We start from the raw sequence: 15,382 nt of genomic DNA on the forward strand, positions 1-15,382 counted from the left end.
GGACTGGCCATAGCAAGAATGATAAAGGTCTAAAGAAATGGGAGCAGCCGGCAGGAGTAACTATGACTCTCATAAGGTAGCCAAATGCCTTGTCACACTGCGAAATTTATTTTAAACTCGAGGATATCGTCGTTGGAGTAATTCAGATAACGTTGAGGTGGACATGCTGCAGCATTTCGCTTTTGCAGGACTGGCCGCAATATGAATTAAAGAGAGGTAAGTTCAAAGAAGGGGGAGCAGCTGGCAGCAGTAACTATGACTCTCTTAAGGTAGCCAAATGCCTCGTCACTCTACGAAATTCATTTGAAAGCTCGTATATATCGTCGTTGGAGTAACTCAGACAACGTTAAGGTGGGCTTGCTGCAGTATTTCGCTTATGCATGGACTGTCCGCAGAACGAATTAAAGAGAGGAAAGTTTCAAAGAAAGGGGAGCAGCTGGCAACAGGAACTGTAACTCTCTTAAGGTAGCCAAATGCTGCGTTATCCGGCGAAGTACATTTGCTAACTCGAGAAACTCGTAGTGGGAGTATCTGTGACAACGTTTAGGTGGACATACAATGGCATATCGGTACTGTAGGACTGGCCATAGCAAGAATGATAAAGGCCTAAAGATATGGGAGCAGGGGGCAGGAGTAACTATGATTCTCTTAAGGTAGCCAAGTGCCTCGTCTCTCTGCAAAATTTATTTGAAAACTCGAGCATATCGTCGTTGGAGTAACTCAGACAACGTTAAGGTGGACATGTTGCAGCATTTCGCTTCTGCATGGACTGTCCGCAGTACGAATTAGAGAGAGGAAAGATTCAAAGAAAGGGGAGCAGCTGGCAAGAGGAACTATGACTCTCTTAGGGTAGCCAAATGCCTCGTCATCTGGCGAAGTACATTTGCTAACTCGAGAAACTCGTAGTGGGAGTAACTGTGACGACGTTAAGGTGGCCATACAGTGGCAGATCGGTTCTGTAAGACTGGCCATAGCAACAATGATAATGGCCTAAAGAAATGGGAGCAGCCGGCAGGTGTAACTATGACTCTCTTAAGGTAGCTAAATGCCTCGTCACTCTGCGAAATTTATTTGAAAACTCGAGGATATCATCGGTGGAGTAACTCAGACAACTTTAAAGTGGACATGCTGTAGCATTTCGCTTCTGCAGGACTGGCCGCAATACGAATTAAAGCGAGGAAAGATTCAAAGAAGGGAAAGCAGCTGGCAGCAGTAACTATGACTCTCTTAAGGTAGCCAAATGCCTCGTCACTCTGCGAGATTTACTTGAAAACTCGAGGATATCGTCGTTGGAGTAACTCAGACAACGTTAAAGTGGACATGTTGCAAGCATTTCGCCTCTGCATGGACTGGCCGCAGTACGAATTAAAGAGAGGAAAGATTCAAAGAAAGGGGAGCTGCTGGCAGCAGGAACTATGACTCTCTTAAGGTAGCCAAATGCCTCGTCATCTGGCGAAGTACATTTGCTAATTCAGGAAACTCGTAGTGGGAGTAACTGTGACGAAGTTTAGGTGGACATACAGTGGCATATCGGTTCTGTAGGACTGGCCATAGCAGGAAAGATAGTGGCCTAAAGAAATGGGAGCAGCCGGCAGGAGTAACTATGACTCTCTTAAGGTAGCCAAATGCCCCGTCACTCTGCGAAATTTATTTGAAAACTCGAGGATATCGTCGTTGGAGTAACTCAGACAACGTTAAGGTGGACATGTTGCAGCATTTCGCTTCTGCATGGTCTGGCCACAGTACGAATTAAACAGAGGAAAGATTCAAAGGAAGGGGGGCAGCTTGGAGCAGGAACTATGACTCTCTTAAGTTAGCCAAATGCCTCGTCATCCGGCGATGTACATTTGCTAACTGGAGAAACTCGTAGTGGGAGTAACTGTGACGACGTTAAGTTGGACATATGGTGGCGTATCGATTCCGTAGGACTAGCCATAGCAAGAATGATAAAGGTCTAAAGAAATGGGAGCAGCCGGCAGGAGTAACTATGACTCTCTTAAGGTAGCCAGATGCCTTGTTACTCTGCGAAATTTATTTGAAAACTCGAGGACATCGTCGTTGGAGTAACTCAGACAACGTTAAGGTAGACATGCTGTAGCATTTCGCTTCTGCAGGACTGACCGCAATACGAATTAAAAAGAGGAAAGATCAAAGAAGGGGGAGCAGCTGGCAGCAGTAACTATGACTCTCTTAAGGTAGCCAAATGCCTCGTCACTCTGCGAAATATATTTGAAAGTTCGTGGATATCGTCGTTGGAGAAACTCAGACAACGTTAAGGTGGACTTGTTGCAGTATTTCGCTTCTGCAGGACTGGCAGCAATACGAATTAAAGAGAGGAAAGATTCAAAGGAAGGGGAGCAGCTGGCGGCAGGAACTATGACTCTCTTAAGATAGCCAAATGCCTCGTCATCCGGCGAAGTGCATTTGCTAACTCAAGAACTCGTAGTGGGAGTAACTGTGACGACGTTAAGGTGGCCATACAGTGTCATACCGGTTCTGTAGGACTGGCCTTAGCAAGAATGATAAAGGCCTACAGGAATAGGAGCAGCCGGCAGGAGTAACTATGACCATCTTAAGGTAGCCAAATGCCACGTCACTCTGCGAAATTTATTTGAAAACTCGAGGATATCATCGGTGGAGTAACTCAGACAACCTTAAAGTGGACATGCTGTAGCATTTCGCTTCTGGAGGACTGGCAGCAATACGAATTAAAGAGAGGAAAGATTCAAAGGAAGGGGAGCAGCTGGCGGCAGGAACTATGGCTCTCTTAAGATAGCCAAATGCCTCGTCATCCGGCGATGTACATTTGCTAACTCAAGAACTCGTAGTGGGGGTAACTGTGACGGCTTTTAGGTGGACATACGGTGGCATATCGGTTCTGTAGGACTGGCCATAGCAAGAATGATAAAGGTCTAAAGAAATGGGAGCAGCCGGCAGGAGTAAATATGACTCTCTTAAGGTAGCCAAATGCCTTGTCACACTGCGAAATTTATTTTAAACTCGAGGATATCGTCGTTGGAGTAACTCAGATAACGTTGAGGTGGACATGCTGTAGCATTTCGCTTTTGCAGGACTGGCCGCAATATGAATTAAAGAGAGGTGAGTTCAATGAAGGGGGAGCAGCTGGCAAGAGGAACTATGACTCTCTTAGGGTAGCCAAATGCCTCGTCATCTGGCGAAGTACATTTGCTAACTCGAGTAACTCGTAGTGGGAGCAACTGTGACGACGTTAAGGTGGTCATACAGTGGCAGATCGGTTCTGTAAGACTGGCCATAGCAAGTATGATAATGGCCTAAAGAAATGGGAGCAGCCGGCAGGTGTAACTATGACTCTCTTAAGGTAGCTAAATGCCTCGTCACTCTGCGAAATTTATTTGAAAACTCGAGGATATCATCGTTGGAGTAACTCAGACAACTTTAAAGTGGACATGCTGTAGCATTTCGCTTCTGCTGGACTGGCCGCAATACGAATTAAAGAGAGGAAAGATTCAAGGAAGGGAGAGCAGCTGGCAGCAGTAACTATGACTCTCTTAAGGTAGCCAAATGCCTCGTCACTCTGCAAAATTTATTTGAAAACCCGAGGATATCGTCGTTGGAGTAACTCAGACAACGTTAAAGTGGACATGTTGCAAGCATTTCGCCTCTGCATGGACTGGCCGCAGTACGAATTAAAGAGAGGAAAGATTCAAAGAAAGGGGAGCTGCTGGCAACAGGAACTATGACTCTCTTATGATAGCCAAATGCCTCGTCATCCGGCGAAGTACATTTGCCAACTCGAGAAACTGGTTGTGGGAGTAACTGTGACGACGTTAAGGTGGACATACGGTGGCATTTCGGTTCTGTAGGACTGGCCATAGCAAGAATGATAAAGGTCTAAAGAAATGGGAGCAGCCGGCAGGAGTAACTATGACTCTCATAAGGTAGCCAAATGCCTTGTCACACTGCGAAATTTTTTTTAAACTCGAGGATATCGTCGTTGGAGTAATTCAGATAACGTTGAGGTGGACATGCTGCAGCATTTCGCTTTTGCAGGACTGGCCGCAATATGAATTAAAGAGAGGTAAGTTCAAAGAAGGGGGAGCAGCTGGCAGCAGTAACTATGACTCTCTTAAGGTAGCCAAATGCCTCGTCACTCTACGAAATTCATTTGAAAGCTCGTATATATCGTCGTTGGAGTAACTCAGACAACGTTAAGGTGGGCTTGCTGCAGTATTTCGCTTATGCATGGACTGTCCGCAGAACGAATTAAAGAGAGGAAAGTTTCGAAGAAAGGGGAGCAGCTGGCAACAGGAACTGTAACTCTCTTAAGGTAGCCAAATGCTGCGTTATCCGGCGAAGTACATTTGCTAACTCGAGAAACTCGTAGTGGGAGTATCTGTGACAACGTTTAGGTGGACATACAATGGCATATCGGTACTGTAGGACTGGCCATAGCAAGAATGATAAAGGCCTAAAGATATGGGAGCAGGGGGCAGGAGTAACTATGATTCTCTTAAGGTAGCCAAGTGCCTCGTCTCTCTGCAAAATTTATTTGAAAACTCGAGCATATCGTCGTTGGAGTAACTCAGACAACGTTAAGGTGGACATGTTGCAGCATTTCGCTTCTGCATGGACTGTCCGCAGTACGAATTAGAGAGAGGAAAGATTCAAAGAAAGGGGAGCAGCTGGCAAGAGGAACTATGACTCTCTTAGGGTAGCCAAATGCCTCGTCATCTGGCGAAGTACATTTGCTAACTCGAGAAACTCGTAGTGGGAGTAACTGTGACGACGTTAAGGTGGCCATACAGTGGCAGATCGGTTCTGTAAGACTGGCCATAGCAACAATGATAATGGCCTAAAGAAATGGGAGCAGCCGGCAGGTGTAACTATGACTCTCTTAAGGTAGCTAAATGCCTCGTCACTCTGCGAAATTTATTTGAAAACTCGAGGATATCATCGGTGGAGTAACTCAGACAACTTTAAAGTGGACATGCTGTAGCATTTCGCTTCTGCAGGACTGGCCGCAATACGAATTAAAGCGAGGAAAGATTCAAAGAAGGGAAAGCAGCTGGCAGCAGTAACTATGACTCTCTTAAGGTAGCCAAATGCCTCGTCACTCTGCGAGATTTACTTGAAAACTCGAGGATATCGTCGTTGGAGTAACTCAGACAACGTTAAAGTGGACATGTTGCAAGCATTTCGCCTCTGCATGGACTGGCCGCAGTACGAATTAAAGAGAGGAAAGATTCAAAGAAAGGGGAGCTGCTGGCAGCAGGAACTATGACTCTCTTAAGGTAGCCAAATGCCTCGTCATCTGGCGAAGTACATTTGCTAACTCAGGAAACTCGTAGTGGGAGTAACTGTGACGACGTTTAGGTGGACATACAGTGGCATATCGGTTCTGTAGGACTTGCCTTAGCAAGAATGATACAGGCCTACAGATATGGGAGCAGCCGGAAGGAGTAACTATGACTATCTTATGGTAGCCAAATGCCTCGTCACTCTGCGAAATTTATTTGAAAACTCGAGGATATCATCGGTGGAGTAACTCAGACAACGTTAAAGTGGACATGCTGTAGCATTTCGCTTCTGGAGGACTGGCAGCAATACGAATTAAAGAGAGGAAAGATTCAAAGGAAGGGGAGCAGCTGGCGGCAGGAACTATGACTCTCTTAAGATAGCCAAATGCCTCGTCATCCGGCGAAGTACATTTGCTAACTCAAGAACTCGTAGTGGGAGTAACTGTGACGACTTTTAGGTGGACATACAGTGGCATACCGGTTCTGTAGGACTGGCCATAGCAGGAATGATAGTGGCCTAAAGAAATGGGAGCAGCCGGCAGGAGTAACTATGACTCTCTTAAGGTAGCCAAATGCCCCGTCACTCTGCGAAATTTATTTGAAAACTCGAGGATATCGTCGTTGGAGTAACTCAGACAACGTTAAGGTGGACATGATGCAGCATTTCGCTTCTGCATGGTCTGGCCGCAGTACGAATCAAACAGAGGAAAGATTCAAAGGAAGGGGAGCAGCTGGCAGCAGGAACTATGACTCTCTTAAGTTAGCCAAATGCCTCGTCATCCGGCGAAGTACATTTGCTAACTGGAGAAACTCGTAGTGGGAGTAACTGTGACGTCGTTAAGTTGGACATATGGTGGCATATCGATTCCGTAGGACTGGCCATAGCAAGAATGATAAAGGTCTAAAGAAATGGGAGCAGCCGGCAGGAGTAACTATGACTCTCTTAAGGTAGCCAGATGCCTTGTTACTCTGCGAAATTTATTTGAAAACTCGAGGACATCGTCGTTGGAGTAACTCAGACAACGTTAAGGTAGACACGCTGTAGCATTTCGCTTCTGCAGGACTGACCGCAATACGAATTAAAAAGATGAAAGATCAAAGAAGGGGGAGCAGCTGGCAGCAGTAACTATGACTCTCTTAAGGTAGCCAAATGCCTCGTCACTCTGCGAAATTTACTTGAAAGCTCGTGGATATCGTCGTTGGAGAAACTCAGACAACGTTAAGGTGGACTTGTTGCAGTATTTCGCTTCTGCAGGACTGGCAGCAATACGAATTAAAGAGAGGAAAGATTCAAAGGAAGGGGAGCAGCTGGCGGCAGGAACTATGACTCTCTTAAGATAGCCAAATGCCTCGTCATCCGGCGAAGTACATTTGCTAACTCGAGAAACTCGTAGTGGGAGTAACTGTGACGACGTTAAGGTGGCCATACAGTGTCATATCGGTTCTGTAGGACTTGCCTTAGCAAGAATGATACAGGCCTACAGATATGGGAGCAGCCGGAAGGAGTAACTATGACTATCTTATGGTAGCCAAATGCCTCGTCACTCTGCGAAATTTATTTGAAAACTCGAGGATATCATCGGTGGAGTAACTCAGACAACGTTAAAGTGGACATGCTGTAGCATTTCGCTTCTGGAGGACTGGCAGCAATACGAATTAAAGAGAGGAAAGATTCAAAGGAAGGGGAGCAGCTGGCGGCAGGAACTATGACTCTCTTAAGATAGCCAAATGCCTCGTCATCCGGCGAAGTACATTTGCTAACTCAAGAACTCGTAGTGGGAGTATCTGTGACGACTTTTAGGTGGACATACAGTGGCATACCGGTTCTGTAGGACTGGCCATAGCAAGAATGATAATGGCCTAAAGGAATGGGAGCAGCCGGCAGGGGTAACTATGACTCTCTTATGGTAGCTAAATGCCTCGTCACTCTGCGAAATTTATTTGAAAATTCGAGGATATCGTCGTTAGAGTAACTCAGGCAACGTTAAGGTTTACATGTTGCAGCATTTCGCCTCTGCATGGACTGGCCGCAGTACGAATTAAAGAGAGGAAAGATTCAATGAAAGGGGAGCAGCTGGCAAGAGGAACTATGACTCTCTTATGATAGCCAAATGCCTCGTCATCCGGCGAAGTACATTTGCTAACTCGAGAAACTGGTTGTGGGAGTAACTGTGACGACTTTTAGGTGGACATACAGTGGCATACCGGTTCTGTAGGACTGGCCATAGCAAGAATGACAATGGCCTAAAGAAATGGGAGCAGCCGGCGGGAGTAACTATGACTCTCTTAAGGTAGCCAAATGCCTTGTCAAACTGCGAAATTTATTTTAAACTCGAGGATATCGTCGTTGGAGTAACTCAGACAACGTTAAGGTGGACATTCTGTAGCATTTCGCTTATGCAGGACTGGCCGCAATAAGAATTAAGGAGAGGAATGTTCATAGAAGGGGGAGCAGCTAGCAGCAGTAACTATGACTCTCTTAAGTTAGCAAAATGCCTCGTCATTCTACGAAATTCATTTGAAAGCTCGTATATATCGTCGTTGGAGTAACTCAGACAACGTTAAGGTAGACACGCTGTAGCATTTCGCTTCTGCAGGACTGACCGCAATACGAATTAAAAAGATGAAAGATCAAAGAAGGGGGAGCAGCTGGCAGCAGTAACTATGACTCTCTTAAGGTAGCCAAATGCCTCGTCACTCTGCGAAATTTATTTGAAAGCTCGTGGATATCGTCGTTGGAGAAACTCAGACAACGTTAAGGTGGACTTGTTGCAGTATTTCGCTTCTGCAGGACTGGCAGCAATACGAATTAAAGAGAGGAAAGATTCAAAGGAAGGGGAGCAGCTGGCGGCAGGAACTATGACTCTCTTAAGATAGCCAAATGCCTCGTCATCCGGCGAAATACATTTGCTAACTCGAGAAACTCGTAGTGGGAGTAACTGTGACGACGTTAAGGTGGCCATACAGTGTCATATCGGTTCTGTAGGACTTGCCTTAGCAAGAATGATACAGGCCTACAGATATGGGAGCAGCCGGAAGGAGTAACTATGACTATCTTATGGTAGCCAAATGCCTCGTCACTCTGCGAAATTTATTTGAAAACTCGAGGATATCATCGGTGGAGTAACTCAGACAACGTTACAGTGGACATGCTGTAGCATTTCGCTTCTGGAGGACTGGCAGCAATACGAATTAAAGAGAGGAAAGATTCAAAGGAAGGGGAGCAGCTGGCGGCAGGAACTATGACTCTCTTAAGATAGCCAAATGCCTCGTCATCCGGCGAAGTACATTTGCTAACTCAAGAACTCGTAGTGGGAGTAACTGTGACGACTTTTAGGTGGACATACAGTGGCATACCGGTTCTGTAGGACTGGCCATAGCAAGAATGATAATGGCCTAAAGGAATGGGAGCAGCCGGCAGGGGTAACTATGACTCTCTTATGGTAGCTAAATGCCTCGTCACTCTGCGAAATTTATTTGAAAATTCGAGGATATCGTCGTTAGAGTAACTCAGGCAACGTTAAGGTTTACATGTTGCAGCATTTCGCCTCTGCATGGACTGGCCGCAGTACGAATTAAAGAGAGGAAAGATTCAATGAAAGGGGAGCAGCTGGCAAGAGGAACTATGACTCTCTTATGATAGCCAAATGCCTCGTCATCCGGCGAAGTACATTTGCTAACTCGAGAAACTGGTTGTGGGAGTAACTGTGACGACTTTTAGGTGGACATACAGTGGCATACCGGTTCTGTAGGACTGGCCATAGCAAGAATGACAATGGCCTAAAGAAATGGGAGCAGCCGGCGGAAGTAACTATGACTCTCTTAAGGTAGCCAAATGCCTTGTCAAACTGCGAAATTTATTTTAAACTCGAGGATATCGTCGTTGGAGTAACTCAGACAACGTTAAGGTGGACATTCTGTAGCATTTCGCTTATGCAGGACTGGCCGCAATAAGAATTAAGGAGAGGAATGTTCAAAGAAGGGGGAGCAGCTAGCAGCAGTAACTATGACTCTCTTAAGTTAGCAAAATGCCTCGTCATTCTACGAAATTCATTTGAAAGCTCGTATATATCGTCGTTGGAGTAACTCAGACAACGTTAAGGTGGACATGCTGCAGTATTTCGCTTATGCATGGACTGTCCGCAGAACGAATTAAAGAGAGGAAAGTTTCAAAGAAAGGGGAGCAGCTGGCAACAGGAACTGTAACTCTCTTAAGGTAGCCAAATGCTGCGTTATCCGGCGAAGTACATTTGCTAACTCGAGAAACTCGTACTGGGAGTAGCTGTGACGACGTTAAGGTTGCCATACAGTGGCAGATCGGTTCTGTAAGACTGGCCATAGCAAGAATGATAATGGCCTAAAGAAATGGGAGCAGCCGGCAGGTGTAACTATGACTCTCTTAAGGTAGCTAAATGCCTCGTCACTCTGCGAAATTTATTTGAAAACTCGAGGATATCATCGGTGGAGTAACTCAGACAACTTTAAAGTGGACATGCTGTAGCATTTCGCTTCTGCAGGACTGGCCGCAATACGAATTAAAGAGAGGAAAGATTCAAAGAAGGAAGAGCAGCTGGCAGCAGTAACTATGACTCTCTTAAGGTAGCCAAATGCCTCGTCACTCTGCGAAATTTATTTGAAAACTCGAGGATATAGTCGTTGGAGTAACTCAGACAACGTTAAAGTGGACATGTTGCAAGCATTTCGCCTCTGCATGGACTGGCCGCAGTACGAATTAAAGAGAGGAAAGATTCAAAGAAAGGGGAGCTGCTGGCAGCAGGAACTATGACTCTCTTAAGGAAGCCAAATGCCTCGTCATCTGGCGAAGTACATTTGCTAACTCAGGAAACTCGTAGTGGGAGTAACTGTGACGACGTTTAGGTGGACATACAGTGGCATACCGGTTCTGTAGGACTGGCCACAGCAAGAATGATAAAGGCCTAAAGAAATGGGAGCAGGGGGCAGGAGTAACTATGACTCTCTTAAGGTAGCCAAGTGCCTAGTCACTCTGCAAAATTTATTTGAAAACTCGAGGATATCGTCGTTGGAGTAACTCTGACTACGTTAAGGTGGACATGTTGCAGCATTTCGCTTCCGCATGGACTGTCCGCAGTACGAATTAGAGAGAGGAAAGATTCAAAAAAAGGGGAGCAGCTGGCAAGAGGAACTATGACTCTCTTAAGGTGGCCAATTGCCTCGTCATCTGGCGAAGTACATTTGCTAACTCGAGAAACTCGTAGTGGGAGTAACTGTGACGACGTTACGGTATACATACGGTGGCATATCGGTTCTGTAGGACTGGCCATAGCATGAATGATAAAGGTATATAGAAATGGGAGCAGCCGGCTGGAGTAACTATGTCTATCTTAAGGTAGCCAAATGCCTTGTCACTCTGCGAAATTCATTTGAAAACTCAAGGATATCGTCGTTGGAGTAACTCAGACAACGTTAAGGTGGACATGCTGTAGCATTTCGCTTCTGCAGGACTGGCCGCAATACGAATTAAAGAGAGGAAAGATCAAAGAAGGGGGAGCAGCTGCCAGCAGTAACTATGAATCTCTTAGGGTAGCCAAATGCCTCGTCACTCTGCGAAATTTATTTGAAAACTCGAGGATATCGTCGTTGGAGTAACTCAGACAACGTTAAGGTGGACATGTTGCAGCATTTCGCCTCCTCATGGACTGGCCGCAGTACGAATTAACGAGAGGAAAGATTCAAAGAAAGGGGAGCAGCTGGCAAGAGGAACTATGACTCTCTTAAGGTAGCCAAATGCCTCGTCATCTGGCGAAGTACATTTGCTAACTCGAGAAACTCGTAGTGGGAGTAACTGTGACGACGTTAAGGTGGCCATACAGTGGCATATCGGTTCTGTAAGACTGGCCATAGCAAGAATGATAGTGGCCTAAAGAAATGGGAGCAGCCGGCAGGAGTAACTATGTCTCACTTAAGGTAGCCAAATGCCCCGTCGCTCTGCGAAATTTATTTGAAAACTCGAGGATATCGTCGTTAGAGTAACTCTGACAACGTTAAGGTGGACATGTTGCAGCATTTCGCTTCTGCATCGACTGGCCGCAGTACGAATTAAAGAGAGGAAAGATTCAAAGGAAGGGGAGCAGCTGGCAACTGGAACTATGACTCTCTTAAGTTAGACATATGCCTCGTCATCCGGCGAAGTACATTTGCTAACTCAAGAACTCGTAGTGGGAGTAACTGTGATGACTTTTAGGTGGACACACAGTGGCATACTGGTTCTGTAGCACTGGCCACAGCAAGAATGATAATGGCCTAAAGAAATGGGAGCAGCCGGCAGGATTAACTATGACTCTCCTAAGGTAGCCAAATGCCTTGTCACACTGCGAAATTTATTTGAAAACTCGAGGATATCGTCGTTGAAGTAACTCAGACAACGTTAAGGTGGACATGCTGTAGCATTTCGCCTCTGCAGGACTGGCCGCAATACAAATTAAAGAGAGGAAAGATCAAAGAAGCGGGAGCAGCTGGCAGCAGTTGCTATGTCTCTCTTAAGGTAGCCAAATGCCTCGTCACTCTGCGAAATTCATTTGAAAGCTCGTGGATATCGTCGTTGGAGTAACTCAGACAACGTTAAGGTGGACATGCTGCAGTATTTCGCTTCTGCATGGACAGGCCGCAGAACGAATTAAAGAGAGGAAAGATTCAAAGAAAGGGGAGCAGCTGGCAACAGGAACTATAACTCTTTTAAGGTAGTCAAATGCCTCGTCCCTCTGCGAAATTTATTTGAAAACACGAGGATATCGTCGTTGGAGTAACTCAGACAACGTTAAGGTGGACATGTTGCAGCATTTCGCTTGTGCATGGACTGGCCGCAGTACGAATTAAAGAGAGGAGAGATTCAAAGGAAGGGGACCAGCTGGCAGCAATAACAATGACTCTCTTAAGGTAGCCAAATGCCTCGTCATCCGGCGAAGTACATTTGCTAACTCAAGAAATTCGTAGTGGGAGTAACTGTGACGACGTTTAGCGGGACATACAATGGCATATCGGTTCTGTAGGACTGGCCATAGCAAGAATGATAAAGGCCTAAAGAAAGGAGAGCAGCCGGCAGGAGTAACTATGACTCTCTTAAGGTAGCCAAGTACCTCGTCACTCTGCGAAATTTATTTGAAAACCCGAGGATTTCGTCGTTGGAGTAACTCAGACAACGTTAAGGTGGACATGTTGCAGCATTTCGCTTCTGCATGGTCTGGCCGCAGTTCGAATTAAAGAGAGGAAAGATTCAAAGGAAGGGGAGCAGCTGGCAAAAGGAACTATGACTCTCTTAAGTTAGCCAAATGCCTCGTCATCCGGCGAATCACATTTGCTAACTAGAGAAACTCGTAGTGGGAGTAACTGTGACGACGTTAAGGTGGACATATGGTGGCATATCGATTCTGTAGGACCGGCCATAGCAAGAATGATAAAGGTCGAAAGAAATGGGAGCAGCCGGCAGGAGTAACTATGACTCTCTTAAGGTAGCCAAATGCCTTGTCACTCTGCGAAATTTGTTTGAAAACTCGAGGACATCGTCGTTGGAGTATCTCAGACAACGTTAAGATGGACATGCTGTAGCATTTCGCTTCTGCAGGACTGACCGCAATACGAATTAAAGAGAGGAAAGATCAAAGAAGGGGGAGCAGCTGGCAGCAGTAACCATGGCTCTCTTAAGGTAGCCAAATGCCTCGTAACTCTGCGAAATTTATTTGAAAGCTCGTGGATATCGTCGTTGGGGAAACTCAGACAACGTTAAGGTGGACAAGTTGCAGTATTTCGCTAGTGCATGGACTGTCCGCAGTACGAATTAAAGAGAGGAAAGATTTAAAGAAAGGGAAGCAACTTGCAACAGGAATTATGACACTCTTAAGGTAGCCAAATGCCTCGTCATCCGGCGAAGTACATTTGCTAACTCGAGAAACTCGTAGTGGGAGTAACTGTGACGACGTTAAGGTGGCCATACAGTGTCATATCGGTTCTGTAGGACTGGCCTTAGCAAGAATGATAAAGGCCTACAGGAATGGGAGCAGCCGGCAGGACTAACTATGACTCTCTTAAGGTAGCCAAATGCCTCGTCACTCTGCGAAATTTATTTGAAAACTCGAGGATATCATCGGTGGAGTAACTCAGACAACGTTAAAGTGGACATGCTGTAGCATTTCGCTTCTGCTGGACTGGCCGCAATACGAATTAAAGAGAGGAAAGATCAAAGAAGGGGGAGCAGCTGCCAGCAGTAACTATGAATCTCTTAAGGTAGCCAAATGCCTCGTCACTCTGCGAAATTTATTTGAAAACTCGAGGATATCGTCGTTGGAGTAACTCAGACAACGTTAAGGTGGACATGTTGCAGCATTTCGCCTCTGCATGGACTGGCCGCAGTACGAATTAACGAGAGGAAAGATTCAAAGAAAGGGGAGCAGCTGGCAAGAGGAACTATGACTCTCTTAAGGTAGCCAAATGCCTCGTCATCTGGCGAAGTACATTTGCTAACTCGAGAAACTCGTAGTGGGAGTAACTGTGACGACGTTAAGGTGGCCATACAGTGGCATATCGGTTCTGTAAGACTGGCCATAGCAAGAATGATAGTGGCCTAAAGAAATGGGAGCAGCCGGCAGGAGTAACTATGTCTCACTTAAGGTAGCCAAATGCCCCGTCGATCAGCGAAATTTATTTGAAAACTCGAGGATATCGTCGTTAGAGTAACTCTGACAACGTTAAGGTTGACATGTTGCAGCATTTCGCTTCTGCATCGACTGGCCGCAGTACGAATTAAAGAGAGGAAAGATTCAAAGGAAGGGGAGCAGCTGGCAACTGGAACTATGACTCTCTTAAGTTAGACATATGCCTCGTCATCCGGCGAAGTACATTTGCTAACTCAAGAACTCGTAGTGGGAGTAACTGTGATGACTTTTAGGTGGACACACAGTGGCATACTGGTTCTGTAGCACTGGCCACAGCAAGAATGATAATGGCCTAAAGAAATGGGAGCAGCCGGCAGGATTAACTATGACTCTCCTAAGGTAGCCAAATGCCTTGTCACACTGCGAAATTTATTTGAAAACTCGAGGATATCGTCGTTGAAGTAACTCAGACAACGTTAAGGTGGACATGCTGTAGCATTTCGCCTCTGCAGGACTGGCCGCAATACAAATTAAAGAGAGGAAAGATCAAAGAAGCGGGAGCAGCTGGCAGCAGTAACTATGTCTCTCTTAAGGTAGCCAAATGCCTCGTCACTCTGCGAAATTCATTTGAAAGCTCGTGGATATCGTCGTTGGAGTAAATCAGACAACGTTAAGGTGGACATGCTGCAGTTTTTCGCTTCTGCATGGATTGGCCGCACTACGAATTAAAGAGCGGAAAGATTCAACGAATGGGGAGCAGCTGGCAAGAGGAACTATGACTCTCTAAGGTAGCCAAATGCCTTGTCACACAGTGAAATTTATTTGAAAACTCGAGGATATCGTCGTTGGAGTAACTCAGACAACGTTAAGGTGGACATGTTGCAGCATATCGCCTCTGCATGGACTGGCCGCACAACGAATTAAAGAGAGGAATGATTCAAAGAAAGGGGATCAGCTGGCAAGAGGAACTGTGACTCTCTTAAGGTAGCCAAATTCCTCGTCATCGGGCGAAGTACCTTTGCTAACTCGAGAAACTGGTAGTGGGAGTAACTGTGACGACGTTAAGGTGGACATACGGTGGCATATGGGTTGTGTAGGACTGGCCATAGCAAGAATGATAAATGTCTAAAGAAATGGGAGCACCCAGCAGGAGTAACTATGACTCTCTTAAAGTAGCCAAATGCCTTGTCACACTGCGAAATTTATTTGAAAACTCGGGGATATCGTCGTTGGAGTAACTCAGACAACGTTAAGGTGGACATGCTGTAGCATTTCGCTTCTGCAGTACTGGCCGCAATACGAATTAAAGAGAGGAAAGATCAAAGAAGGGGGAGCAGCTGGCAGCAGTAACTACGACTCTCTTAAGGTAGCCAAATGCCTCGTCACTCTGCGAAATTCATTTGAAAGCTCGTGGATATCGTCGTTGGAGTAACTCAGACAACGTTAAGGTGGACATGCTGCAGTATTTCGCTTCTG

Source organism: Schistocerca serialis, chromosome 6, assembly GCF_023864345.2.
Source record: "Schistocerca serialis cubense isolate TAMUIC-IGC-003099 chromosome 6, iqSchSeri2.2, whole genome shotgun sequence".
Classification (NCBI taxonomy): Eukaryota; Metazoa; Arthropoda; class Insecta; order Orthoptera; family Acrididae; genus Schistocerca; species Schistocerca serialis.